Genomic DNA, 27,872 nt, shown 5'->3' with positions numbered 1-27,872 from the left:
TAATAAAGCATTTAAAACCAGATGTAAAACAAAATCACAGCGGTCACGAAATCTATGTAAATGTGTACGAGGGTGAAAATTAAAGTACAAGAAGACGAAAACGAGATAAGCGATATCTATTGATGAAAATCTCAAAACGGAGAAAAGACGCATTCTCTATACATTCCTTTGAACGAAAACGAGAATAAAAATGGTAAGTGGGTGAAACGACGAAGCCGAGAAATTCAATTAAATCGCAACACAAGTTGATATTATTAAACCACTCACGCTCTTCGAATATTAAGTCCATTGACAGGTTTTACTATATATGTAAGCAGACGATAAAAAAAGTTAATATTTAACATAAACTGAGAAAGTACTTAACATCATATACTAAATGTAGTATTAAACATCATATCCACTCACTTACTCAGGAAATCTCAAGTGTTTAACTGTTTATACACAACGAGCAACAATAATTACGAGGCGAAACAAAAGAGCTTACACCCACAAACGGTCATACATACAAAAGTACATAAATGTATGTATGTACATACATTCATAAGTATGCTAATTATATATACATATAATACACAAAGTTGAGTACGAGACGATTTTGGTCGAAAGAAAATTTCATGAAAAATGAAAAGCTCACGAGGCACGTCAAGCGACAGAACAGAGCCTCTGCGTGGGGCACAAAGGACTCGAAAATGGCGACTCACGCTTTCTTTTGATATTTAAATTTTAGCTCGGCACGCGCCCAGCGAACAGGCAGAAAAGTATTATTATTTGCGCAGCTGAAATAGTATGTTTATTCAAGTGGCAGTCGAAATATGTAAATGTGAATAACTCTTACGGACCAAGGAGTGCAATTATTCAAAGCGAACCCTGTAAGGAAATTAATGTATTTTAAATTTCATCCCTGGTTTTCCATGCAAAAAATATTCATGACAACTGCAACTTAGCAAGCAAATATATATTGAGTATAATAAGATAAGAAGGCGATCCTATAAAGATATTTGATAACTGCTAATGTGAAGAAAAGTTTTCGGAATTCGATAGAAAATATTGCACATGCATACATACATATGTTTGTATATGTATGTATGTATGTACATATGTACATTTACGCCGTTATATTTGAAATTGGCGTCGAATTTTCTTCATTTCGAGAAATATATCGTAAAACACTAAATATAATGTTTTGCGTTTATCAATATTTAAAAATACTGGTGGCCGGTAATACATTTATATTGCTTTTTCAAAACTTTTGACTTATCGAATTAAAATAATTGATAACAATTTGTGAATTAAGTCAAACAGAAATAATATTTTTCTAAATGAAAATCAGACTTCTGCCCGTTTAAAATATAACGGATCATATATGTATATGTACATACAGAGGAAGGACATATAACGTATGTAAAAACTATTCCATAAAGGTGATGAAGGAAAACAAATATTTATGAACATTTAATATTCATTTTAGGTATCGAAACGTGTTTCTTTTCCCCATTGCCCATGTCATAGACTTTGCTCGTTACTAATGATCCACGTTACACAGAACAGGATAAAATAACTTCAACCTTTCGACGCGATTAAAATACGGTGATCTTGCATCCGATGCAATTATTGAAAATCAGGAACGCATTAGCGCAGGTGTTAAATCATTTCACAATCGAGCCGTTTCCATGCACCCCACGATAAAAACGTCGGTGTTTCTGCCCTCGGGGTGAAGTCTGCCCCTAACGATTGAGGAAGTCGTTTCCGGTCTTTTGATGAGATATTTAGCGAGAGGAAAAACTGCAGGAAAAATGATCGCGTTTCAATCCGAACAAAAAAAAGTTTGAAATTATTTTCAACACACTTTGCAAAGATTATATAATTGCAACCGAGCTTCCACTACATCATCCAAAAAGTTACTTACGTATACGTACATATATTATGATACAATAACCATAATCAAAGTGTGACACAACAGATCAGCTTACCTGAAACAAAATAAAATAATTTATAATATATAAAAAGTAAGTAGCCACAGGGTTAAATACAGTTTACTGACATCGGAAACTTTCCACTTACACTACATATCTTCATACTCTATATAAGACTGTCATAATAATATCGACTTCAAAGGAAAATTACTCGCTAAACTTTCATCCGCAAATTAATATAAAATCTATAAACGTCACCGAATAAAAAAATATACTGAGAACATATATGTATATGTACACACGTGTTTGAAAGGATGTAATATTTCAACATGTGCATTTTTCCCGCAAATAGAGATAAGTGATTTAAATGCCCACAAACAATGCGGTAATAACAAGCCAATTTGGAAATAGTGCACGCGTCTGTGTAAAACAAGGCGGGCTGATGATAAATAATTAAATAAGGATAATTCGGTTAGAGCAGTGAGGCATACGTTTCGGCGTACCCCCTTCGCAATATGAAAGTGTTCAGTTCATATTCGGGCATGAATAATTCCCGACCAATCCAATCGTGGGCCCGGGTGTAGCTGTGTTGTGATAATCCCGGTCCCGCTGCACGCCCATGCACAAAAATAATTGAATTCCAGGCACCGCTTAATGAAATTTCCATTTCTATTACGTAAACTTCGCAATTTTTTATCTACATTTATATTATGCTGTGGATTCTGCGAGATTCAATGGGAAAATTTTGTCCAAAAATTTTCAACAGAACAGACAAGTTACTCAAGTTCACTCAAACACAATTAACATTAAAGGCAGATTTTACCATAAACTCACACAACTATTATTTGAAAAACTGATAATTTTGATTTTTACAAAATCCTTACTACTTGTATTGGAAAATTATTCAAAAACTTCTATTTCAATTTTTGCTAATGATAATTAGCAAATAATATAATAATACCTTTGCTGATTGCTGCTTCAAACTACATTCGCCCTTCCGATTACGTTGATATTTTACCGACATACAGAGATTAGCTATTATTTAAGTAAGAAAATGTCTCCGACATAACGGTAGAAGAATTTAATGATTGACAAAATAATCAAAATATCATCAGAATGAAATCGACGTGATGACAGCTGGCTATCAGATGCGCCTGCTCACCACCCCTATTTAACTCCAAATAGGGTCTCCAATTCGAGTAATCGAGTACATACTCGATACACTGTATATTCGTCCATTTTTACAAAGTTGTTTTAAGCTCTCGATAATCAAGTATTTTGAAAATTACTCGATTAATACCCGGAAATCAAAATTTTTGAAATATTTGAAATACAAAAATAAATTTATTAACATCTTGCTTTCGGCGTTATGGCCAAGAAACAGCTTAAAGCGGTACTATCAGGTAATGATAGTTTCTATCGGCAGTGTAAATTAAAGTATAATGCAGTGAATTCAATGGTAGTGTAGTTTCGAGCGGTACTATCAGGTAATTTTTGCATCGTTTCGGTCGTCAACTATGCTAGTGGGATTCGACGGAAAAAAATAGTTTGTGCTTTGTGTCCTTTGACATATATAATCAACGACAACAATCAATATGAAATATCAAAAAATTTATATTTTTGATTTGCCGACTAATGTATGCAGCTTTGGCGTAATCTATTGTAGAACTTATAGACTGTCTGTAGTTGAACATAGCAGTTACTTTTTCACACTATTTATATGAAATTCTATAACCGATAACAAGTTTCAGTCTTATGGACCAATAATTTTCAAATTATCTCCAAAATACACAGACACACACAATTTTTCTAACCAAGAAAACTTGATCAGTGATCGATTCTGAGTTCAAATCACTCAAAATCTCAAAGTCAAATTTTCGCATGATGACAAAACTGCATCTATAGTTGCTACATACGGATAGCCAACAGTATGACTCGGTGGTTGCGTTTACGTTCAGCACCGAGAGGTAATCAGGTTCGATCGTAATATTTAACACAGCTGGTCAGACTTGTATATTTGTGAATCCAAGTCGATCGTTTCTTATCAGAGTTTGCCAATTTATCTGATTTCATTGTTGAAACGTTTCCTCCACCAAATTGACAAAATCATCCAACCCGCCGTCACAAATATCTGAATTTGATTTATGCACAACAGGTAAAAATGTACAAGTCTAAATCCATAGATGTTTCTATGGATTAATTTATTAATTAATTAATTATTAATTTCGTGTTCTTGAACTTGAATTTTGAAATACAGAGATTTATATAGTAAATACGCTGCAATGTTTGTAATTAATTGTCTAGGAAGGCGCATTGGGGTCTACCTGTTAGGCCTTCCTGGTATATATCTATGTAAAAAAAAAATAAAGATAAAATAATAAAAGTGAAAATCGGTCACGTCTCACCCGTGATATCATCATCATCATACTGAATATATGTTATAATATGGCATATAGTCGTTTCGATTCAACATATGTACATGTCGTAAGCTAGACCGCTTCCAACAAAACGCATTACGAATGTAATACGAATAATAACAAAATAAAAAAAGTTCTATATATACTGTTCGATGCAAATGTTTCCGCTAAGCAAATAGACCGAAATAATTTAGAAATAATATACCGCCATCTATTGAAAATTTATTTAATGAATGAATGAATTAATTAATTTTTCTATCGGTGTTTCATATTGTTTATATGCAGGTATGCAGCTAGTTTTTACCACGTTTTTACATATTAAGCAATTAAATATAAATATATTTAACAGATATTTGAAAAAAACTCATGACCGATGACACATTTCTTTGAATTTTTTTTTATTAAATAATTTAATATGCCAACACACATGCGATGATATGTATGTCATCGAGTACAACACTAGTTTAGACTAGTGGAGAGTATGTACATACATACATATGTATGTATGTATGTAGAGTATGGATGTGAGTACAAATATACATATGTATGTATGTATGTATGTATGTACATAGATATGTGTACGTAAATGCGAGTCAACCGGGAAGGTATAATAATAACAAACAATACGGTAACGGTCGGTCGTATTAATAAGGGTGGTTTCGTTACAATCGTCGGTGGGTGTGAATTATGGGAAAGTAAGGTCGTAACAACGGGCCGGCGCACACCTCACACACGCGTTTGAGTTATGCGACGGCCGGCGGTTAACGTGTTGACCACCTGGAACGGTGCCCCAACCCCAACCCCTTCCCCTCCCAACCCCATGCCATACACCTCGCTTAATTTCCTGGCCAAGCGGTTAACACCCTCGCGACCTCCCGCCCGCCATCGAGAGCTAATCAATTTTTGATTACGTCTCTGAAAATAATCGTCGGAAAATTGCTCGGCTATTACGCGTGTAACTACTTTACAGGGACGCCGCGTTTGCACATTGCGATACGGCTGGCTTTTAGGTGGATTTTTTTCGTCGACTTTTTATCTCGAAATACAGTTTATAATTACCGTAGCGACTTTCAGAATTTTTCAAATTACGAGAATGTGGAATTGTTTTATTGTTTCAAATTTACACGTTGATTTATTTTGCTTTTAATATGAGACCCATATTATCGATATCGTTTATTTCTCTACTTTGAACTATTACACATGCTTACTTTAAATAATAATAATTTAGTAATAATAAAAAGCATTAAAAAATTAATACTTTAAATACTCGCTGAGAAATTTTTCAATTTATCAGCCAGAAATTTTATGGCTCAAATATATATCTCAATTAAGATCTTTTGTTCACAACACATAACAATGGGTTAGATGATCCGAGCACAAATCTAGTTAATTCATAGCTAGGCACAATACGATTAAGTTCATATCTTATGTAATACCGAGCAATTTTTCTTGATTTTCTCAAGTTGGAACCCAATCCACACTTGTCCTCCCATCTATGCATGTAGTACATATGTACATAGATGGAAGGACCAATGTGGATTGGGTTCATGTACATAAATATGAATTTAAAAAAATGTGTACTGTTTTAATCACGGTTCGAGATCAATTTTCTTGCCACACTCTTCATCTCGCATGTGGATTTTTTCATTTTGTATAATTTTTATATAATACTACATAGCTTAACCCAGCTATGTATGTAGTATTATATACATTTCCATTTATATAATTTTTCCATTATAAACATTTCCATTTGTCGGAAAAACGCAGGCGGCGAACACATTTGAAATTATTCAATTGTTTGTTTATTTTACCCTAACAACGCAGGTGGTGACACGAAAAAATTTGAAATTATTGCGTTGCAATGCCACTCATTCCCGTTTTTCCCGATTCCGTTCCCGTTTTTAAGCGATTATTTTTACGGAAACCATCGCGAACATATGTACACACAATAAGTCCTGTAAGTTTCATCGCATTCGGTTGAATGGTATAGGAACGCATACGTGACAGACAGACAAACATTGATTTATAGATTGTTTTATTATTATTTTTTATATATTATTGTATTATTTTCATCACTACTTTTTGTGATATTTTTAATGAATCTTGTTTACATGCTGCTGGCCAGTGGCGCTTTGGGGCAATCTGTATATATATATATATATATATATATATATATATATATATATATATATATATATATATATATATATATATATATATATATATATATATATATATATATTATATATATATATATATATATATATATATATATATATATATATATATATATATATATATACACACCAGCAGTCACATAAAACGGAACGCTTGTGAATTTTGCGACATACGTGTTTGTTCTAATCATCACTTCGTTATTTGTTAACTTTATCTTAGTTATTTCTTCTGCATATTGGTAAAAAAACGTAATTCTTTTAAACTATGTACCAAATACAGTTATCTTGTATATATGCAAAATAAAACAGAATTAGGCACAAAAAACCCGTAATATACCTGCTAAGGGTACGCCTTTGTTCATTGTGCGTCAAATGCTTTCAAACATAGAAAAGATCATGCTCAGCTGAGACCTTTTGCTGTATGATTGTTCTAAGGGTAATTAGGGGTTTAATAGTTTTTATTTTATAAAATTGATGGATTTTATATTTAATTTGGAATTTTTAAATTAACAATATCGATTCTTCAGAAATTGGTCGCTGCAGGGATATTTCCGCCGAAAAAAGACTTTGATTGCTGCGTATTTGAAAGCGAAGAAGGTTTCCATGCGAAAAATTACCAGAAAAGCGTGTTTCGGTAAACACAGTTTCGAGAATTTCGAAAAAAATGGAAAAGAATCTCTCCAAAACAACTAACCGTTGGAAGAATTGTGGTAGAAATAAGGAAACTATCCCAAGGACCGACCCCAAAATTATTTCTCAAACAATGGAATACTGCATGAATCTGATCAAGCTTTAAAATTGAGATTCGAAGATAAAGATATCGAAATATCGGCGTCGACAGTAAAAAGTCGGTGCTCCAAAGCAAGCTATATATTCATATATTAATTACACGTCTGACTAATATGTTAAGTTTTTTTTCGTACATTAAACACAAAAACTGCTAAAGTTCTCTAAATATACCGAAACGAATTAATGAATTGAATACGTATCGAAATCAGAGAATGTGATTACGGTGTAAAACCGAAATACATTAAATGTGTGAAAATTATTTGAAGTTCAATAGTTGGGCGAAAAATTTAATATTGACGGTAAATTTATTAACTATGTACCAGTGCACTGGTGGCATTGGACTTCGTATATAACATCGTTATTTTAGTATTTGACGTCGTTAACCAAGGCTTTTAGTCTGCGATCAGAAGCCGCAGATACGACCTTATTTATTGCTAATGCGCTATCGGCGGTCGCCATTATCAGCGCGGTTCGTTGTTGTTAATATGTTTTATTGCGTTGCCCTCAGATGCCCCAAAAGCGAGAGTACGCTTATCGCAAATGAATCACTATTTTTATTCATGTTCACCGTCTAAATTTTTTTAGGCATTCTAATCTTTTCGATGCATTTAATTGACCGATTCCAAAAAAAAAAATAATCAGAAAAAATTTCAATGCACTAAGATTGAAAAGTAATAAATTTCATTTACATATGTATGTATGTAATTGACACAAAATAATTATGTATGTGCATGCATGTATTATATTTTGTATATTACACTGAATAATTTTACAATAATCTAATATGTACAAATATTCGGAAAAAAATAGTCGATTTTATTACGTTCAATAGAGTATGCATACCTACATACATATGTACATACATACATAATTTGTTGAAAAAAAATCAAATTTAAATCTGGCATACAAACGAAAACTTTGAATTCGAAGTTACTTTACGTGTATTTCATGTGGGAAATCAAATTTTGATTTGAAATGTTTTAATACGACTCGTCGTTCTCGTGTGTACTAAATCGAATCAACAACGTGTTTATATATTTACAATATATACCCAATATACGTAATAGAAAAACAATTAATTCATAGGTATGTATACAGTATATCATACGCTCCAGAAGACAAGAACCAGATTACAAAATGTGCATGAGACGGGTGCGTGGTCTATGGTATGTACATATATGTACATACATAGTCAATCGGTGCATATACTACATATGCAGTGGATTGTGCACAGTCAGGGAAGAGGGCCAAGACAGTCGGTCGACAATTTTCCGGTTTAATGTGGTGGAAGACCAGCTCCGCCAGATACAGGGAAGGCTTTGTACTCGAGGAGCGACACCGTATTGAGAACGGGGACTCGGAATGTGTCGGTAACAAGTTTGACTATCAAAATAAAACACACTCGGGTATAAAATAAAAGTGATTTACGGGTGAAAACTCGATACGCGAGAATAATTAATTAAAAATAAGTACCTATAGGATCGTTAGTCTTCGGAGCGGCGTTACACGTGAAAACGGCGAATTACAACCGCAAGGGTGCAAAAGCTCCGGGGATGATTAGCGAAGGGGAAGACGCCGGAAAGTAAAGCGCGGAGGAAGGGTGTAGGAAGAACCCACCCTTCGGAAGTGCTTACAGTTCCTATGAGGGCAAATAAGGCTCTGTATAAATTTGTACCCCTAATAGCTTATTTATGTGTTACGAGTTACGGGGATGACGGAAACGATTATTACATTCCAGCGTAGCAGATACGAAATTGCCGAGTATCGCTTGCAAATCGCCTCGCCTAACTAGCGCACAACAGACGATACGCATTATACAAATTATTGTTTCCAAATGTCAAAAGATCATCCGAATCCCCTACACCCCTTTTTTGGAACGTTTCAATTAAATGAACGCGAGCGAGGTTGTCAGGCAAAATTGAAATAATCCTCTCGGAAGGTTTTTCGTTCGTCGGTTGAATTTCTGCAACATTTACTTTGCTCGTTTGAGCTTTTCTAATTGAATTAAAAAGTACCCGATATTCTCTTTCATTGCAGCCCACAACCAATTTGTTTTCAATTAAATTAACGAAACGTCGGACAGAACTCGTCATTGTATTTCTGACTGGCCTAAGGTTAAAATTTAATAAATAAAATTTTATAATAAATGGTACATATATACATAGGTATTTGTACATATAAATTATATTATGAATTACAAAGTTCTCTTAATTAAAGAAAATTCACAAAACAGCAATTACGAAATTCAATCGCGTTTACGTCTTTTTAATATACCTATTTTATAATACGAATGTGCCAAAATAACACCAAATTCCTACCTTTAATTTTTTTCTTGAATATTCATAAAAGAAAATGGAATTATTCGTTCAAAGCAAACAGCAATTAATGTTAATATAAATTTATCATTACATTACAGCCTATTTGCATATTTTTGCCGTTTATTACAAAAAAAGGTACGAAAAGAAAAACTCGCTATACACACGTTGTATCGTACGTATAATATAAACACGAATTTTCCGCGATATTTTAGTTGGAATTATTATTAATAGCGGTCATACGAGCGTAATTTTATTTAATTAATATATAGGCAATATACGCAGTTAGCAAAATTGGATAATTTACGTTTGCGCTACGGACCGTTCCTAATTATTAAATAAAATAAATGTACGCTTACAATTTACATAAATAGCTTTTAAACTCTATTCATGCCGGAAAAGTTTCATCGCGCATACATTTCAAAGCACACACGCAATAACAGGCCTCCTCGAAAACATCACAAAAACCAAAACGTTATCTATGTATAGCCAGAAATGAAACAACACTCTCACAAATAGTATTATATTTAGGTAAGGTCTTTTGCGATATTTTTTGACCGTGTTGACTTTCGCAGCACCGACCTTTTCACATGGGAATATTGTGCAAACAGCACGGCAACAACGATGGTAACATTATGTTGGCAAGTATTTGATTATTGAGAGGCTTTCGCATGAAAAAGGTGCGCTTCCAAGGGTGTAAGTGTACATATATGTATACGCATATGTAGATACACACACATATAGAGGATGAGGTGGAAATAGCATCGGCCACTTGGCAGCCTGGGGCGAGGTCGACCTCACCCGCTTATACCAATCTCGGTAAACAACCGTAAATATTGTATTTCTCCTCTATCGCAGCCATTGTTTCTAGACTTCACCCGCTCTCCCACTCCTCATATATAAATCCCAGGAAGCTTGCTAGCTTCGTGCTGGTTCCTAAGCCGACTTAGTGGCGGTTTCGTTGCTCTCGTGACTGAATGCCGCTTACGAATTCAATGTGGCTGCTTGTCTGAATGCATCTAAAGTTGACACGTGTGAGCTCACCTGTGTGTATCAGTATCGGGTAGAAGGTATCTATCAGTTTTATAAGCCTAAGGTGACATTCATATGTATGTATATATTTACATACTTGCGGCACTGAAACGCCTAAATCGATGAATGTTCCATTTGTAAGAATTAAATTATTCGAATATTCATATTGCTGAGACAGCGTGAATATCTATGTATCTAGAATTTAGCAGTTGTATAATGGCCGTAATTGTGACGACTTGTCGCCGAAAATCGAGTCTTAAACGAGCGCGAGTTAAAATGATAGTATCGAAAATTTTCGTAAAATTTGCAATGTAATCGAATTAACGGCCAATGTCGAGATGAAAGAGAGACGTTGTTAAAAATAATATAATTATAAAAAATAGAAAGAATAATACGAAAACGCTGACTGTGGCGAAATTACGATATTGAAACAAACGTCTCCAATTGTAATCGCTACTCGTGAAAGCATTTGTATTCAATTGGCAATTTGTCGCGTCTCATGCACAGTAAAAGCTGCGTGAGTTCAGAATATAAAATACTAGATTAGACTCCTAGAAGTGTCTTGGGATCAATTAATACTTAATTACGACCGTTGTTCGTATTCAAGATGCAAATGGATAAAATTGACACCGAAAAGTAAAATGTTAAAGAAAATGGAAAAATAACTGACTTCAAACGATGGTTATAAAAAAATGTTCATATGATACATAAAATTGATATTTCATAATTTTTTATAAATAAATCTGTAATTTAGAAAATATATCTTCATTTAATATAAATTGGAAGAGGAAATTGTATTATGAGCTTTGGCATATAAATCGGAAATTCTGATTATTATATTGCCGCTCGATAAGGAGCCAATAAATCGGCGATAGATCACAATTTACGACGACTTCTTAGGGCTCAATTCAATTTTAGCGGAGGAAACGTAGCCGAAGTTTGTTGTCGGAGTCTGAGGATAAGGTCGGAAGGAGAGAGGAGGTAGAAGGGGGAAAGGACTCATTGTAAATTAACCGGCCGATAATAGATCAAAGAAAAGAGTGAACGGGCGATATTGGAAGTGGCGGATGCTCCCCAAGACAAAACTGGAGCATAATCCTGAGGGAAACCGAGAACACAACCTCAGAAGAGGACGATAACGCTCTTATCGGAATTAGTGCTCGAGTAACCCCCCCCCCCCTCCTCCTCCCGAGGCGAGGAGGACAGTTCGGGGTGAGAGAATAAAACTGGGTGGGGAAAGGGGGCGGAGGGCGCACCCAAACCCTAGGAATCAAGGGAGTCGTTCGTGAAAGTGTGGAATTGCTTCTCGGGGAATTGTACATTTTTAGAATATTAAACGAGGATACCAATGAAATGGAGATGGGCCCTTCGGTCCCGCACACATTATTGCCTCTTTCGCTGCCAATAAAAATTCGATAATACGTGCGAGTGAACCGGATACTCTCGGTTACGCTTCCTCACCTCTATGTATTTCTATACCAAAACCACCTATGTACATACACTCCAACCATAGAGATGTGACAATTTCAATGATCATATTACGGACATACCATACTAAAATATTTGGCACCATTTAATTAATTAAACTAGGTTTCTCTGAGAATTTAAGCAAACACTCCGAGGGTAAATTAATCAAACTCAAGATCAGAACGCAAGAGAAGTAGAATGTAAAATAAATTTGATCGTGATTAATATCTTCAGTTTTAATCGGTAATTATGTAAATGTCATACGATGATTGGTACTTTTTATAGAGAATTGAGGATATTTTATTGTTTTGAAAATTTAATTTTCTCGGTATATTTTATCAATTTTTTACGGAGATGCTGCTTTCGCTAGTGAGAGTTTACGATGGCAAAAAGTAGAAGTGGAGAGCACGTGCGCGCGCGTACACGTGGTCGAACACGCGCTGTTACGAGAGTTGACACGAGAGGTATCCCCGTCGCTAGCAATTTGCCAATGTAAATGAAACGGGAGGCTTGGCCGTTAGTGACGATGGTTATAACGACGCGACGCCCGGATGTAACGGCGCTCTCATACTACCACGTTGTTACCTAATGAGAACACTCCAAACCTCACTGTACATACACACATACATACATACAAGCACACATTTGAAATTCTGAGGTTTCCGATTATTTCAACTTTCGAGACGCAAAATTTTCAAATTTACATATATATGGACATATATGTACCTACATACATATACATATGTATGTATCTTTCTTACACATTACATACTTGGTTACGTAGATAAGTCGTTTTTTTTAACTATTCATTATCCAAACATATGTACGTATTTTTATTTTATTGTTACAGATCAATATACACTCGCCATTACAGTTTTGCTCCAATGCGACGGGTGTACGTTAACGAACTACAGAATACATAAACAATCAGAAATACAGTAATACATACATATACAATCAGAATATATAGCACATAATAATTAATCAGAAATAATAATCATAGAGACATCTATGGATTATTTTTATATTTTTTTTGCATACAATTTTTATACATATAATAAATACGAAATTATAGAGATGTCTATAGAGATATCTATAGATTTCAGATTACTGTGTATAATTATTACAAATTATATACACAGGCAGATTTTGTGACAACAGGATTAGATCTAATACCAATTTTCAGGAACCGTTTCAGCAATGATCAGATAAAATTGGCAAACTCTGATAGAGAAACGATCGATTTGGAGTCACAAAACCCCAAATCTAACCAGCAGTGGCGAGGACTCGAACCTTTGACCTCAGTGGTGAAATATATACGCTACCACTAAGCCAAACTGCTGGCTATGTATAAATATGTATATGGCTATACATATGTATGTATATACATATATATATGTACATATATATATCAGTGGCACGCCGCGGAAATCTTCCTGTTTTTATTACAAGATTTTATTAGCTTCATTCTGTTAGATTAGTGACACTCCTGCCCGTCAAAAAAATGTGATAATATAAATATATTTTTTTAAAACTAATCTGCTATTGTACTATGACAATATTTTGTTTTATTTGAAAATTAATAACTTTCATGATGGAAGGATCGACAAGTATATTTTTTTTATATAAAATTGTCAATTCTCTTGTTGATTGTTCTTTTGTATTTTAATAAGTTTTCCAGCTTCATCTTCATATTCATCTACTCGATCTAAGTTCATCTTCGCTCTACTTAATCTCTACCGTTATTTGTAAATGATAATAGGTCTCATCGTAGTTATTATCTCAACTCTCCCATACCTAGATTGATTACGCAGTGAGTATGGTGTTTTAAATTACTTTTTTGGCATGAGTCTGGATTAGGGTTCTCATTCGAATATTCGAATATTCGCCCGATTTTTTTCTATAAGAATATACGAATAATCCATCGAAAATTCGTAAAATATTCATTTATACTATTTCGAATTAAATTTGAATATTATTGAAATGAAACAAATTGTACACTCGAGCAATATAGGTAGTCATTTTTTCTTTCAATACACCCTAGCGACCGTGCCGATAATGCCGTTCCAACAATCCATGGTCCTTTTCCATGCGTCTTTATTTTGTATTATTTACAAATAATAGTTACACATTGCTCATACATATTTTTATTTTTTTTTTTATTTTTTATTTTTACATATATACCAGGAAGGCCTTACAGGTAAATCCCAATGCGCCTTCCTGGCCAATTACAAATACAAATACAGCATTTTTATTATAAGTCGTTGAATTGCGAGACACTGAAAACACTCGCAAATTAACGAGACATCTATGAATTGTACATAAATTTTTATTGTACATCAATCAAATTTTTCAAATAGTGGTGACATAGTAGGTAGGAAGGATTTTTAGCCAATTTTTTTTTCCGGGAACCGTTTCAACAATGAAATCAGAGAAAATTGGAAAACTCTGATAGGAAACGATCAACCTGGAGTCACAAATCCAGGTCTGACCAACAGCATACTCTGAAAAATTCATTTTCATTCAGGGATAGAACCCGGCACCTTCTTGACGGTAAGCAGAAGCTTAACGTCCGAGCTATGCTGCTGGCTATGTATATATGTATATATGTATTAACATATGTATGTAGATATTTATAAACATCGTGTACAGATTAAGTATGAATGAAAGTACAGACACATTAACCCAATCCTCCGTCGAGCCATAACATTTTTGGCGTCGGAGAGCATTCGCGCAACGAATGAGAAAAGTGCGAAAGTTGTCGGACGTACGATGGAGACTACAAAAGGTTCTTTTTGGAGGCGAGCCAAAAGCTCTTGAAGTGGCTTCGGCGACATCTGACAACCCCTAATGATATTCGCTTGCTAAGCGACAAGGCTGTAGGCTGCGGAAAAAAATGACAGTCGTAATTGTTCCAGTCAACGTACTCCAAAAAAACGGTTGACACGAAAAATACAATTTAGACTTCGAAAGACTGTCACTAACTAAAATTTTCGAATAGTCATGTTTTCTCGAGGAAAAAATTGGTTGAAAGCTACATAGATAAACCGTCTTGTAATTAAAAAAAATCATAAAATTGGACAGACATTCGTAACATTCACGATGTAATATGAAAGCACTCAGTGCTTAAGAAAGTCAATATCATTTACATATTACGCGCAAATTTCATTCTCATACATCGAATATGCAACGTAGCTTATACATACATAGGTGTACACTTGATAAAAAGTGAATTTTTAAAATTCACGAAGCGAAAAGATCACTCACCCTAATTATCAAACGCGATAGTTGCCGCTGGGTTTTCTTATTTCATGTCTGAATAGATGTAAACGCGAACGCAAATTCGAACAATGAACTGTCCAATATGGCGGTGTTGAAGAAAATTACAAAAACAATAGAACAAAATAATTTTACACGTTGGCGCATGCGCATTGGGTGTCGCCATAAGCCTTTACGTAAATACATATTTGTTTTTATAAATTAATCTAATTTCTTCGTTATTTAACTTTTTCTCATCGCCCGTTTTTCCGAAATGGTATGTGGGAAACATCCTACGAATTTCCCAGTACGCTGGAAAATTTTTCATTATAATTGATATAGCTATAATCCAGTTACATTTTTACATAAAAAAGGTAAAACTGCAAACGATACTAAGTGAAGCGTTATTTTAAACTATTGCACGTATTTGAATAGGATGGCACTTAAAGTCGAGAAAATTCCAAGGATATTTCCTTTTTAAAAGGGTGTTAGCGGTGCATCCCCGAGTAGCCAAAGACACTCGAACATTTGAAGCGTCTCGATCTTGAAATTCCGAGTATACAATAAATGTACTACAACGTACATATTTATTTATCTTGTAAACGTTCATCGACATTCTCAAACAAAAAAAAGTACAAGAAGCTGGCTAGATCATTTTAATGTACATACATACTAGTTAAGATTTCTTTTTGATACAATAATTCGAAATAACTCGAACGGGGAACATTTGAAAAGATCTCAATAGAAATATCAATAGCCAGATATATTCGAAAATATCCAGAAGTAGGAAATATATTTAAAAATATAAATTACATTTTTTGTAGAATTAATTATTTAATATCGGGTGCTGAGTATACACTTTTAAAAAGTTTGAATTCGTAATAATTATAAATTTATGTTTATGCGCAATACGCAATTTTTCCCTCATCGCTCGTAAAGGGCGTTGGTATGGAAGTTTTCTGCGCGTCACGTGGCCTGATTTTTAATTAATCAATTAGAACTTTGTTTTCCGGTGTGAAATTTCCGTGAAAATGAGACGAAAAGTTCACGCGGAAACTGTAAATATTAAAATTACTAAGGGCCAACGTAAGCGTCGTTTTCATTAGGTGATAAGAAGTCAGTCGAATATGACTCCAGGGAGTAACGGTGGTTTCCAAGCTGATAATGTAATTCGGGTTGACTTTGGAAACCCCGAGATAATACCCTACAAACTTCGACCTTGTTGTATTCTATACCGGCAATTTAAAAAAAATCTTTTTACAGCAATTTTGTGTTTTTTTTTGCGTAGTTAACATTAAATTCGGAATAACAGTTTGTTATAATGTGTAAATACAATGTATTTATAATAAAATGAAGTAAGAAGAGCTTTGTAAAAACTCAAACACAATAGCGTTTTTTAAATATCCGTAACAAACCCTCATTAAAACTTACATATATACATATATGCCGTAAATAGAATCACTTAAATATAAAATAAATTTTTAATGAAGTACTTGAAACTCAGTTTGATTCCGTGAATATTTCATACAATTAAGCTTATATTTCTATAAGAAATCAAAAATAAACTTCAGATACGTCACGCGAATAATACAATAAAAATAAAAAATACATCATATGTATGTATAATATTGCTATTCTGTCTGTGTGTATGTCTGTCTGACATAACGCTAATAGTCGTTTCGATTCGACATACATATGGACGTTACAGCTAAACCACTGCCAAAACGTATACATATACGAATACAATAACAAAAGAAAAAAACTTCTATATATACACTATTTGCTACCAATGTTTCCTCTTGAAAGAGAATTTACCGCCATCTATTAAAATTTAATTAATTACTTATTTTTTCTATTGGTATTTTATATTGTTTACATGTAGGTAAGTAGGTAGTTTTTATCTTTTTTTATATATTTAAAACGTATTTGAAAAAAATTCGCCTGCGTGTGGATCGAACCGATACATTTCTTTTATTTTGTATTTATTTGATAATTTAATATGCCAATACCCATGCGATAATATGGTACAACACTAGTCATATACATATGTAATATCGCTATTCTGTATTTCAGTGTGTCTGTCTGTCTGAGATAACGCTCGCTGTACTATAATAGTAGTCTCGATTCAACGTACATATGTACGTCACAACTAAACCACTGCCAAAACGTATACGAAAATATAATAACAAAAAAAAAACTTATATTCTGTTCGATACCAATGTTTCTTCTAGGCAAATAGACGGCGCTAAATCTCTAAAAAATTACCGCCATCTATTGAAAATTTATTAGATGGCGGTAATTAATTTATTTATTTATTTTTGTATTGTTAACATGTAAGAAGGTAGGTAGTTTTTACCACATTTTTTCATATTTAACAATTAAATATAAAAATTAAATTAAATATATTTAAAAGGTATTTAAAAAAATTCGACCGCGCGCGGATCGAACAGATGACCGACGACACGTTTATTTTTTTATTTAATAATTTAATATGCCAACACCCATGCGATAATATGCCATCGGGTACAACACTAGTTTTGTTATGGTTTCGGTGTACTTATATAAAGAGTCGAGATAAATTAAAAAAAAAATAGAATCGCCTTGACAAACTAATGAAACGGGAGAAAAAAACAAAGCACACATAGGATCACTTGTGATATACCAAAGCAAAATATCGACAATTCGTTCGCTCCTGAGGCATAAAAGCATGATAAAATATGCACGCGTTTATCATTTGTTGCCGGTAAGTTATTCATGTCGGATTCGGGCTTTTTCTTTCTCGGTGCCCCGTTTTGGAGGGCTCGTTGTGACTGGCATCCTCTACGTTCCCCACAATCCCACCCTCCGGATTCAAAGCTCCTGCTACTGCTGCTGCGCTGTCAGACGCCTCGACTGCATGATTTAAAGGCCAAAATTTAAATTTCTGGCAAAAATGAACGAACACACCACCCGCCGCAATGCGTAGGCGTGTAACTGGAGTGTGAGTGATGATAAAAAAAATCCAAAAAAATATGAGTAAAAAAAGTCAGAACGAAAACAAATGGTCTCTAATCGACCAACGATTTCAAAACTCAACCATAGAATTAAAGAAATAAGTACAGCCACTTTAATGGATATATCAATCAGAAAAAAAATAAAGCCAACCTTTATCATATTAAAAGGAAATTAAATGTTCGATATCTATCTATGAATATTTAATTTTCATAGTGCAGCAATGGCGTGCCGAGACTTTTAAAACAGGGGACTAGGTATGGACAAATTTTTTTTTTTAATTTTTGATTTATAATAATCTGTCTTGAAGTGACGAGTATAATTTTTCATTTTTGTGCTAGCAGAAATATCCTACAAAATTAGCCTACCTTTCTATATAACATCTTGTTTGTTTTCAAAACTTAGTCTTCTGAATGATTTGTCGAAAAATCGATCAAGAATGCGACATTCCATGACGTCGTTATTTGTTTCGCACAGGACACTGATTTGTTTTGAGAGAATTATTTCGCGAACCGAGTCCCTTGACATATTTGCACTCAAAAAATGATGTTTAAATATGTCTTATTTTAACAACAAATGAATACATAGTTAAGAATGATGTTTGATACACATAATGTTAACTATTTTTAGTGAAAGTTCCATAAATGCTCGAAGAGACAAGTAAATAAAAAAAACATGTCTTCAACGGAACAATTATTCGCTAGTACAGCGAAGGCAACTGAATTGAGACGGTGAGTCCGTGCAAGCGAACAATGCGGTGGACCATACCATAATAATCCACTACCACTAACTACCTCAGTTAGGGCGGATCCCGGATTCTGAACTCCTCTAATCCGAGTTAACATCGATATGGACAACGATTTGAATTTGTTGTAGTTTAATTGTTGATATTTTTAAATTTAAGGTGAAAACTTTTTGGGAACTAGACTATTCCTTCTAGTTCAATGACGTTACGCCACTGTATGTACATATGTATGTACATATGTACATATCTCGATACAATATCACAAACATCAGTTCAAAACCATATAGTAAAATTCGGTTTCTAAAATACGAAAAGGTTTGCTTCATAAATTCACAATTCGGATACACTGAATTAAGCAACCCCACAGCAATTTTCATACATTTTCCGAGTGAAGGCCACGTGCAGATATACACACACGGGCCGTGTGAACAAAAAAATTACAAAACTACACCCAGTCGAGTGAGATAACAAACCTACCGAAACGACACGAGCGAAAAAAGCAGGAAAAGAAAAAATGCGTTCAGAAAAACTGGGGAAAAGCGCAACGTCCCGAACGGTTAACGGGTGCGAGACCGTTAACTTTATGCGGCAGTTTTTGCCGATTGAAAGTTTAACGGCTCAACTTTAAAACTGGGGAATAAAGTTAACGGAAAGCTACTAAGCCGGATTATATTTAATATCAGCCTGAATTGAATACGTATATAAAGCAATAAAAAAAATTACAAATTTAATCTTCCATTGAAAAGTGTAACAAACGGAAACGCAGAATTTTCACAATAAAAAAAAATAAAATATGATCGGAAAATATACAGGAAAAGCTCTCTCGCCCGCGTAGCAACAATATTTATAAATTTTAAAAGATAAAAATGAAAAAAATATGCTACGCACGCATAACACACGAGTTTGATAACGATTTATCTTCCGCGCTATTTCACCAGAGCCTTCCTTCCCGAGGCGCCCTCACCCTGTCATTTTTCAGAGATTAAAAGCTCCGCGTACGGGAGGTAGCTTTTGTACCTCCAACACATGCGTGCACGTCTACACATACACACGACAGAGGGTTGAGTTGAACAGAACACGTTTCAGTCTATCTTCATTACAAGTAACACGCATTCGCACTTTCGATCGCATCGTCCATAATACGCGCTCACATAACATTGTAAATCCGCCGTATTCAAAATCCGACGTCATCTCCGGAATGGCCGTTCCCCGATCGAGACTAATAACACTGAACGGACTGCCTGGTCTGGGGGGTGGGGGGGTGGGGGGAGTTTTTTTATTTTTCTCCTCGAAAGCAGATCAGGAAATCTTTCAGAAAAGTCCCCGTCTCGCTATAAGACCCATGTGCATAGTAAGAGGCATTTGCCGGCGATTGGACGCATAAAATTCGGGATGCCACTTAAAGAAATGGGGCGCTAGTGTGAAGCGGCTCGGGGGCAGTTTTCGATAAGGGACGATTTATAATGCAATCGAATTTATATCCCACCCTTATAAAAGATCCTATTATGACAGATTGGTTTACAACAATACCTACGATGACGATGTATCTATTTTAACAACAGCAAATAAATAAAATAGCATATCAAAAGCATAGACAACATTCGTTGGTATATAACAACTTTCGCCGAATAATTAATCTTTATAACACGAAAAGGTGTATAAATCTATGATTCTAAAGTTAAATTTATTAAAAGAAAAATAAAAATATATTAGGTATAAAAAAGAAATGTTTTAAAATGTAGAAATAATAAAAATTTATCAGTCCATTATTTATTTAGATGAAAAAAAAAACGACAGATTCATTAGCAATGCACAGTATATAGTGGTCTAAAAATAAAAGCACATTTGCAGGAAATAATAAAATATGCGTAAACATGAAATGGGGCTACAGAGTGGAAAACCATTTCTTTGGATATTTTTATTGCAGAAGGGTGCGGGCAATTTTAGGGGTCGTACAGAATGATGCACGTGAAACCTAAGACTTTCAAAGTTTAAACGGTCACGATTATTAATGCGAAATCATAGCTTCGTTTGTATTCCGGGCCAGGATGACGTTTGAATTCGAATTTTATTAAAATTCAAATCGCATATTTCAAAAAACCGGCATTACATGGGAACGAATATGCATTTTTCATTCATACAAAACTTGAGAAACGTTGCATAAGAGGTTCGGTGAACCCGAATGGTAGCGTTGACCCAACGGACTGTGAGTCTCAATGGATTTGTGACGACGACACACGTGACTAGGCACACTTTTGTCCTAAACATACCACGTTCTACACAAAACAATGCTAAAATATTACATACTTGGCATAACTAGCATTTCACAACATTTTTTGTTTAATTACTTTCTTTAAACATCCCTAAAAACTTAATTTTTAAAACAACTCAACAAAATATTCCACTAACTTTCAGTACCCAAAACAAAAGTTTTGTAATATTTCATATCGATTTGTACATATAGAGTATGAAAAACATGTATTTATGTGTTACAGTGATTTCATACTAGCAGTGAAAGTATATTTTCATTGGCGTTTTAGAGAATTCATATTCCGAATACTTCAATTAATGTTGGGTCTTCATCTTCTACCTCCAACATTTTTTTTCGATATCTTCTGCTGATTTTAATTTTAAAGCACATCAAAAGGGAAATTTGATTATGTCAGACTACCTTATGCAGTTAGTACGTTAAATACGATTCATATGGGGATATTGTTTGATTTCTGAATGGAATGCCCTATTTTTCATAAATTGAACATACCTCGGTTCTTTCTTCCAATTGATGATTTTAATGTCCTGATCTGTGTGATCTACTTATAATTTCATAGTATAATCATATAAATAGATAAGTATAAATTCACTGGGCAATACAGATTCACTACAACATATACACTATACCAGCCCCAACAATATGAAAATTTTTCATTTTATCGTTATGTCACATCTGCGATGTTTTTCCATAAACGATATAAATACGTTTAGTACGCGTAATAAAATTAAAAGAAATGTATATAAATACATATGTAATAGTGCTTCCAATCCTGAAAGAATACTTCAGCACCGGGATTGCGGTGCTAGGAATTTCCAATCCTGTGATCCCGGTGCTAGCACCGGGAAATCAAATGTATAACAAAAAAAAGGAAAAAAATGTTCAATTGCATATTTTCATATTTCAAAACCGTCCAATTGCATTTTGCAAACTCTCCCGATGTTTCACGCAAAATATACTCCTCATATTGGCGTTCTTGTTTTGAGAGTGTGGCTACATTCTTTAAATTTTAGGTTCGCATCCATTTCTAGATTTCTAAGATTAAAAAAAAGACATCCTTTAATGTAATCAAATAAAGTAAAAAACATGACTTTGATTAATTGATTCGTTTTTTACAAATAGTTTGTACCGCCTAGTAATTATGCATCGAAACAAAAGAGTGTGGATAAGAACCCAAATATTGTCAGACGAAAAAATCGAAAGCCAGCTGAAAAGAGGCTACTATAAAAAAGAGAACACCTATAATGGGAGGTACCATTTCCGGTCAACATGAAAATTTGAAAAAAAATTACGTCGTATCGATAATAATTTCAGTAACCGATACTAAGTTTCAGTTCAATAGGACGGTGTTCAAAAAATCCCCAAAATACACAGACACACGTGAAAACGTGATCAGTGATCGATTCTGTCATTGCTCATCCCACCATTTTTCATTATATAATGTTGTTTTATGTTTTTTCTTTATTATTTTTGTAAAAATAATATTTTGAAAGAAATTTTTCCAGCACCGTAATCCCGGTATTCAGACTAGTTTCAGCACCGGGATTCACGGTACCAGAAAACACCGGGATCCCGGGATTGGAAGGCTTAATATGTACATACATAGATATTTAAATGGCGAAAAATATTTTTTCAAGCTTTCATTTTTTTAGTAAATTAGTATCAAATGCGTAATCATTTATATTGTTATTTTTGTATTACGATATATTAAAACAAATATGTAAAAATGCTATTTGATTGCATATGTTGTTAATATGGAAATTACAGCGTAACTTAACAAAATAAATCATCAATTTCAAGATAAAGCTTCCTTGTTTAAGATAAGTAAAATTTAATGAAAATAATTTAGTTATAAATATTTTCGTTATATATTTTCGTTATATATTTTCGTTCATATTTTACATACTTATTGTGCATATGTATGTAAAATATGCCTTCATATTGAACATACATATGTATGTACAATATGAAGGCATGTTATTGATGCGTGGTGTATAAAACTGAATTTGAATAATTTCCCATAATTCCGCATAATTTCTGCATTCCAAGATAAACTATTACATTCCAAAGTGCACCAGCTCTAATTTCATTGCATACTTCAACAATTCGTACAAACTTTTGTTGAAGAATTTCAAAGCCGTTTCATTATTATGTCGGTTCTTGTTAAATTCTCACTCAGCATCGATAACTTTTAAATTTTAAATATATACAACATATCCTAAAGAACATTGTCATAGCAAATTAGTATTAAAATTTTCAAAATTTATCACATTTATTGTTCAATTGATACAGACGAACGTGTTAGACTATTAATCACCTGCTAGCTAAAACGACCTACATACATATCTGCAAACAACGTGTAAACAATAATCACCCGTGACGTGTCAAACTACTTGACAGATATTCCATGATATATCATAATACGTAATCATGTGCACTACAACATGTATTTATAATTAAGCATCTGCTCGGTTATTTTATCAAAAGGTAAGGATTAATTACTTCATTTGAGTACTATAATTTCAATAAAAATAAATTAATTTACCAAATATCTACATGTATGTAGGGAAAAAGCATTAATTATATTGATATAGCATTTATAAAATACCGTAAGCTTGAATCTGCTTAGCCTTCTTGTGCTACATTACTTATATTAAAAAATTTAGAAGAGGAAGTTTGCATCATAATCCAATAGATAAGCATTAAGCTTCCTTTTAGGCTATTGACAACTCCTAGAATGCGGCAGTCTTCAGACGAATATTAAATTGTTCATAAGCCATTAATCCCGCTACCCCTATTGCACGTATCTATAATACATCTACCAACAAATATTATACACTGAGGGGACTTTGAGCGAAAAAGTACAAATAATCTCGAGAAGACCGTCTTAGACATATTTATTGCAGAAAATACTGTGATGAAGGGTATCTAAGCAAAACGTGCGATGCATACGTACATATGTAGCTGTAATATAATCAGTGGTGTAGTGCTGAATAAAAAAGAACCAGGGCGGTGTTTAATTTTTATGACCCCCCCCCCCGCTCTTTATTCATCACTTAAAAAATATGTATCATTATATTGGCAGTTCAAATATTTATAAAAAAAATTAAATGCTAATTAACAAATATTCTTGTTGAAATTATGATGTTTTTCATATTTATTAAAAACTTTATAATAATAAGTAACATAATAACTAAAAGAAAACAAAAATATAGAAAAGATATTGGAAAAGAAATTACAAAAATCTTCAAGTTTAAGGAAGACTTCTTGCTTGTTTTTAAAAATATTATGGTTTTCAGAATTTATTACATTGTTGGAAGATTATTTCCAACTTTAACCACTCTGTTTGAAGAGAATGAATCTCTGACCAATTTATTCGATTTTTCTTTTTAGAGTCTGAGAATGTGACCTCTAAGATGAGTGTTTTTATTGAACGTAATGAGTTTGGACGTAAGAAGACTATTTATTATTTTAAAGACTTCGATTAAGTCGCCTCTTATTTTTCTCGTCTCAAGTGGTATTAATATAAGCCAAAATATTTTTTAATTTTATTCATAAAACAATTTTCATATAAATCAAAGTGCCAGAGCGGCGACCTGGTTCAAAAAGAAGTACCAGAGCGACGACCGGCCCCGACTACACCACTGAATATAATATATGTCTATACATATAAATACATACATATATACATACACATTTGAAAAATCTTGTACGCGATATAATCTTAAGTACGGCCTTAAAATTAAATTATGAATTAACAATATGGTATGTGAAGTTAGCAAAAATCAGGATAGGAAAATGAAGTTCTAAAAATAATAAGAAGTCCCCGAGTCCCGGAAGGTTCTAGCTTGGCGTAGATATGCAAGCCTTCTCGAATGACAGAAGGGTTTATGACGTCATGACTAAGGGCAGAGTTAAATAATAGAAAGCGCGTGGGTATATTGCGCCATAAGGGAGCGCGTGAATATTATAGTTGGGGAACTGTGCGCGAAAGGATTTTCCGGCTGCAAAAAGGATTTATATTTTGGGTTACGGAAATTCTTGGGCGGCTGCGGATCGCCGGGAAATGGGGTTGATTCGGTGCCAGAGCAACCCTGTCACCCCGTAGATATCATCTGACGAATTGAGACGTATAAGTAAATTATACATTACAAAGTCACAAACGTATTAACATTTAAGAAGCTTATTCTAATAATAACACAACTCACCCAAAATAAACAATCAGTAATACATATTTGGAAATAGTTTTACAATGTACATATACATTTGATAATATTATAGCTCCGAGTATCTCAACGAGATTGTACCGATAGGTGTTTTTGTTGTGATAACTTTATTAATACCTCCTTTCAGAGCGAACCAACTGTTGAGTGTTAATTATTAAACATGTTACCCAACTTCTCCAAAAACAACACGATTCTACAGAACAGTGTTTCTCAAACAATAACTATTTACATACATACTATATACCTTTTCAAATACACTTTGATTTATAGTCCATTTTATTACGTATGAAATATGCAATTGAATACGGAGTAAAGGTAGAATAATAGATGTATTACCCCACAATTGAAAACTTAGCTAGAATATGAGCAAGGAAATTTATCTAAAAACAAATTGGTACTTCTTAAAAGTACGCATCACTTTGACAATGGATACGAATGGGATACGATCAATATAACGTCAAAACGATGTTACATAGATACATATACATACATACATACAGTACTGTCTCGATGTTGACAGATTCGATAATATTAAATACAAAAAAAATGCTTTGTCCCAAGGCATTTCGGTATATTATACCACTAATAAAATTTCTGGGAAAAATTGAATTGCAGCTAAAAATAACATCAAAGTATACTTCGCAAAACAATAATTAAAATAAAAATGATACGTGTTAACCTGGGCTGTGATTTAAATTAAATTATAAATAAAATCGTCGAATTCCACATATTTTGTTGCATTTTTGGCCAAACCGACTATTTTCTCCATTTCATACTTTTTTAATGTCATTTTTACTCAAATATTGATTTGAATTAAATTGATTTGAAATGTATACAAATACACTATACAATTGCAGTTATTTTTTAATTAAACCTATTTCATTACCAATAATTCAATAAATTGGAATACATGTCAATTTTTAAATTCTTTTATTTTTTCATAATTTTAAAATCGCTTTTATTTTATTAATAAAAAAATTAAACGTTGGCAAGAAAAGTCGATCTTAGAAAAACCATTCAATTTGGAGTCGGAGTTGAGTCGAATCATAAGATAAAGTCAGAGCCGAAGTCGGTAAATTTTGAAGCGACTCCACAGCTCTGATGTTAATAAATAATAATAAAACGAATTGATTACCATATACAAAATGAGTCGCTACTGGGTGATCAAGTTAGAAATATCTCACAAACATGAACTCACCTGAAAAAGAAACCAAAAAATACTTTTAATTAAAAATGTACAAGTTAACGTTTTTACTTCAAACTGACTTTAGTTTGAAGTAAAAACGTTAAAAGAAACTTAAATATGTATAAGCAAGCGAATTTCAAAGGAAGACTTAAAAAGTATAAAACAAGAAAACACATTAAAAGACCATTGAAAGGGATGAAAGCGACAGGGTCCTTTTGCAGAATGAAGAATGTAATTGAAGTTGCATGCACTATACGAGCTTTACACCCCTGAATGAGCTTTTCCGAAAGCAACGAATATGTGACCCTTTGGGAAGCTAAACGACCACACACAAGCGTGCTAAAAATCTAGCGTAGTTACCGAAAGACGCTAGCTAGCACATGACACATTTTAATTCCATCACTAATCTAAATAATAAATAAACGCTGTATAATGAAATGGCTAGAATGATTTAAACGGACAAATAGATACTTCTAACAAGGTGACCTACTTATATTGTATGTATGTACGTATGTATATACAAATGCACCGCTGTACATCCTGCGAAATATTTATCGCTCTCGCGAGTCGATATCAACAATGGGCCACAGAGCGTCAAAGAAGAAAAGTAAGAGAAGGAGGGTTCTCCGAAATATATATGTATGTATGTATTTCTATATCAGGAAAGATCCGAAGAACAGCTCGGCGGACGTGCGACAAAAGATGTCCGAAACGGCATTAATAATTCATCCGATTGAAAGAGGGTTTTCCTCCTGTTCACCCTCAACCCCTCATATACCGGCCCACCCTTACCATCCCTCCCTCTCATCGGGTAAGGGTCCCACCCGGACTGTCGCCAGGACGACCCCGACCATTGTACCCCGGCGGCTGAATACCGGCGGGTCCCCGACGAGCTTCTAATTTAAACCCGATATAGATCAAGTCAATTGAGCGCCAAGAAAGGTTTCCGCGTGATTTGCTCGCAAGCCTTAAACAAAAGTCCTTACACTTACATGTATTATATGTACTGCGAATACGTGCGGTAAATGCGTGCCGAGATAAATTCAGATCGGAATTGTATCGGATCGAATCGTATTAGGGTTTAATT

At 33.8% G+C, this 27,872-nt stretch overlaps 1 protein-coding gene across 5 annotated transcripts in view; it reads right to left on the bottom strand.

The window, feature by feature from the left end:
* The window catches only part of Sema1a (semaphorin 1a), a 306,626-nt gene that overhangs the window by 149,935 nt on the left and 128,819 nt on the right, over positions 1 to 27,872 (bottom strand). For 2 of the 5 annotated variants that reach the window (XM_077428191.1, XM_077428192.1), the window contains exon 1: positions 635 to 699. The exons of the other annotated variants lie outside the window; for them this stretch is intronic. The gene's annotated coding sequence lies outside the window, so the exon portion shown is untranslated. Of the gene's footprint in view, positions 1 to 634; positions 700 to 27,872 lie in introns of those variants that run through there. 5 annotated transcript variants of the gene reach the window in all.

Source organism: Arctopsyche grandis, chromosome 3, assembly GCF_051622035.1.
Source record: "Arctopsyche grandis isolate Sample6627 chromosome 3, ASM5162203v2, whole genome shotgun sequence".
Lineage (NCBI taxonomy): Eukaryota > Metazoa > Arthropoda > Insecta > Trichoptera > Hydropsychidae > Arctopsyche > Arctopsyche grandis.
The sequence above is the reverse complement of the archived record's forward strand: the minus strand, read 5'-3'. Positions and strand labels throughout refer to the sequence as shown.